Here is a 4,449-nt window from a genome sequence, read left to right on the forward strand (position 1 = left end):
TCAAAAAGATATCAATATACGGATGTATGTGTATATATATATATATATATATATATATATATATATATATATATATATATATATATATATATATATAAAAATGAAAAATAAAATAAAAAAACCACACGTATTATGATACGCAGAGAACGCTGCTGCCTATCATCTAGAAACTAGTTATTGTGCATTGTCAATTCTTTATAGTTAATTTTGCATTCTCTCATGTGAAGTTTTTCCTGTTAGCCTTGCGGCTTTTACAGCTTCATCGGAAACGAGTTCACGAAAAGGAGGGGTCCGTGAACTACATAGCCGTCCGGCGTTGGTGGTGTAATGGTCAGCATAGTTGCCTTCCAAGCAGTTGATCCGGGTTCGATTCCCGGCCAACGCACACTTTTTGGGGTCCTAATTCTCGGGGTAAATCCAGTCTGGCCAAGCTGATCTAAGTTGGCGTCATGTCCAATACAATCAAGGCTGACTAATCCGAATTTATAATTAATACACAAACTGTGAAATATATAAGGTTTTATCCGGGAAATCGAAGCCGCGACCTACGAACGTAAGTTTCAATCCTCTACCGCCGGGCGACCACTGTTCCTTTTTCCTAACACATGATATAAAGCTATCGCTGAAATACATTACATTACTTTTTCTTATGGAATCTGACAACGCAATAACTTCTATTAGTTAAAATATATAGGGATTGTCATCCACAGAAAACAGTAGTTAATTTTAGTATTTTTTTAAAGATGTAAAATTTTGTAAACTCTTTTTCTTAAATATTATATCGATAATCACTATTTCCAAAACTACAGGTTTTAAGATACATTAATTGCCGTTTAAAGTTTTTATTTCTATAACCAATCACCCTGTATTATTGAACTTATGGTTAAAAAAACAAATCTTACACATATAAGATGAACAAGCAATCATTAAGCTTAAGTAAATAACAAAATAACTAGGTTTAAGTTCAAGTGTTGATGATTCCTCACTTGATGCGTGCATCACAAAGTTAGTATTAGAGTTACTTGGACAAGTGTTGACATCGTATTCTGCATAATGTGAATGAAGTGACCGACAGGTTCTCTAGTAGCAATCACGAGCCGGTGGACGCGGCGTGGGTACGCCCTGCACGAGGTAGACCGAAGGCATGGATGGACGCCCATTGCAAGGCATAGGTCTTCTCCTAATATCGCGATGACAGGTCCGGATCTGCCCGCATGATTAGATCTACGATCGCGTAATATTTTACTAGTTTGTTCTTTTATTCCTGTCAACTTTGGAATAAATATTGTAGTAATATACACATAAAATGTTGCCCGTATTTGTTTCAAAGTACTCGAATCGTCTGGTACATAAAAATTAATATAAATCATCATGTAATGCCTTGCCTAAAATTGTTTTATTTCATTTTTATTCAAGTTAATACATAAAAAAAATATCTTAGGAATAAAATCTTTAGCTTACCTAAGTCAGTTATTTCTTTTCCGATGGCGGTATAGTACAATCGACAAATTTATCAAATGAAGTATTCATTATAATGGTCTAAATATTAAAATAGAAAAACATGAAAGTTATCGAATATCAAAAACGAAAGCATGCGATAGTGCCTGAAACAGGTGTACAGATATATTTATACATAGGAACGTGTCAAAATGCACTTCGTAGAGATTTCGTCGCTTATGCAGAAAGATTTCATGAAAATTAGATAACTGTAGTGCAAACTAAAATATTCCAATGCAAATTTTATTGTTAATGTTTTTTTTTAAACAGTTTATTGATGTATGCTAACTTATTGATATATACAAGGCATAAGCTTCCTCCAAATATATCTATGTAGTGATAATCCATAATTGCTACGCTAGGCGGGCGGACTGGCGATCGAAGTTTGATATTATAGTTCACAGAGGACGCTGTTGTCTATCCTCTGGAACTTGTTGTGTTGTGAGCAGATGTAATCCTATATAATTAATGCACAAAGTGTAAATTAATTAAGACCGTAAATCTGAGCCTTCTAACGGTGTGTAACCTTGTATGTTAAATAAATAAATATCGACTTAATCTGCAAAACTTACTATGCAATTAGGACAACAACTAATACATGAGAAATACTCTTATAAAACAATTACAAGGGAAACAAGAAGTGAATTGTCTGCATATATCGCCTGGTAAAACTTCTACCTTCAGCAGAAAGAAATATATCGAATTATTCGTTTAATTTTCTGAATATTCATAAATTAAAATTAAATTATCATGCTCATACATTATTAAACAGCGGAACATTACAGTCGCCGGTGCAATGCATGCGCCAATTGTATCTTGTAATTGATTGCGGCAGTCGATTCGGAATTTGTATTGGAACTATTCATATGCATTTATGCGTTCGTCTTTTGTTTCATTTGTTTATAGCTTTCTATGATTCTGATACTCCTATATAATTATATAGTTAATATATGTTTGTTCTCTAATAAGTTTGATAGTTTGATGAGAAAGAACAAAGAATATAGTTCATTATTAAACGGTTTAATTTAGAATTTAGATTTAAATACGATTTTAACGCAAAGTAAAAGAATGCAAGAATGCAATGCAAGGCTTATTACGCTGCCAATGAGTTGGCATGCATGCATAGCTAACAATGGCGAGCGGTGGCCGGCGCGGAGATAGCCGAAGTTGACACGCGTCAGCGTCTTCATCTGTAACGTTGCAAGTTAACGTCCCATAAATTTCAGTTAAAATTTTAACCAAATAAGTATAAACACGAGAAACATCTCATAAATCGCAATACAGCAAAAAATTGTTCAACCCTTAGCGGGTAACGGTGCATCTCAAGTGGCGTGGGGTCGTGGGAGCGTGCTATTGGTTCAGCGGATCTTTGTTTTTATAACAAAAATTCCTATGCGCCCGCGCACCAGCGAGAGCAGTTCACATTTGCCAGGCAGAAGGATCCTGACCTCGGTCGCGTTCACTAGCTAGGTGTCGTCTCACGCACCGACGCACACTCTTTGTGTCGGTTGCGTACACCAGCTACGTGTCTTCTCACGCGCCGGGGCCAATTAGAATTTACGTTATAAATTCAAGTCTTGGTCCTATTCATTCTCTGGGCATCATTGAGTTCACGCCGCAACCTTTACATCGCCTCGCACCCCAAAGGGGTAAGTGTTGAACAAATATTATAAAGACATCATTATTAAGTAGCATTTATCTATAAGTTAGAGCTCAACATTTTGTCTGTGTCCATAGTTCCATCATTATGTATTCATTATTACTTTTCAATTTGTTTATTTATTTATCTCTTCTATTTTTGTTTTACATGCTTTACATTTTGTAACTCCGTTCTGACAGTAAACAATCACATCAACTGCTTTCGGTTTCTGCCCTTCCTTCATCGCAAGCCATCGCCGGGTTTACTGTCAGCGGAGCAAATTGTACATATATTTATATATGTATATCATAACTGTGACATTAATTCACAGGTGCAAGTTTTACACTGCAAGTTTTATACTGCGAGTTTTCCACTTAAATATACCTACTATTTGAGGTTGAATTCATATCACCTTTCACCGGAACCATCACATCCTGTGAACTACCGGCGCTCCCTGCTCTCGACTTGCTGCCGCCTGACCTGTCCTGGGAGATCGTGCGGCTGGCTACCACCACCATCAGGGGAGTACCAAGCTGCGATGTAAAATTAGACCAGGCCTTCTGCCCACTACCCCTTATTAATTAAATATATATATTATTATATTTTTGCCTTTTGTTGTCAACAACCACTACCCATTTTTAAATATATATATATATATTTTTCTTCTTAATAACGACACACATCTTCGTCGTCTTTTCGTTACTAAAGGTACGACCGTTTAGTGTATGTCCTTATACGTCGCCATACTCCCATACAGGTCATTTTTAAAACCTGTAATACTACCACATGGTAACATTAACGAATATATCTACACAAACAATAATCAAATGTATATTATATACAGTGATCCGTTAAAAATAATACACACAAACAACAATGTGATGCGTTTAAACTTTGGTAAAGTTCACGGTATGCGTGATCAAGTCGAGCACACAATAGAATATTGGTACACAACTGTCTTTCAACCAAAATCAGTACCCTCACAATTGGAAAAGCATAGTGAAACTTTACACATTTATTACAACACCTGCTACTTACGCAACCTTCCAGTCGAAAACAGGCATGTAATGATAAAATAAAGGAAATAAATAAATTGTCATACAACACTATAATAAGCTAAACTAAAATAATACTGTAATAACTTGGAAAAGAATAGAGGGAGGAATGACGATGAATGACAGAAACAATAAAGATAAATTAATGAAAGACTCTGAAGGACAAACGATTAGAAAAGAACGAATGATAATACGAAGTATGGAAGAACAAATTTGTATATAAAAATTTATCTGAAGAAATTATTAAACCCGAAATGT

General features: G+C 35.4%; 1 non-coding gene across 1 annotated transcript; it reads left to right on the forward strand.

Moving 5' to 3' along the window:
• The first annotated feature begins 313 nt into the window (after positions 1 to 313).
• On the forward strand, positions 314 to 385 carry TRNAG-UCC (transfer RNA glycine (anticodon UCC)). The gene has a single exon. It is a non-coding gene; the product is annotated as a tRNA-Gly (tRNA).
• Positions 386 to 4,449: the final 4,064 nt, after the last annotated feature.

This window comes from Battus philenor, unplaced genomic scaffold (genome assembly GCF_028537555.1).
Source record: "Battus philenor isolate CCGP_79_NKW_IND1 unplaced genomic scaffold, ilBatPhil1.0.hap1 SCAF_17, whole genome shotgun sequence".
In the NCBI taxonomy this organism is placed as follows: domain Eukaryota; kingdom Metazoa; phylum Arthropoda; class Insecta; order Lepidoptera; family Papilionidae; genus Battus; species Battus philenor.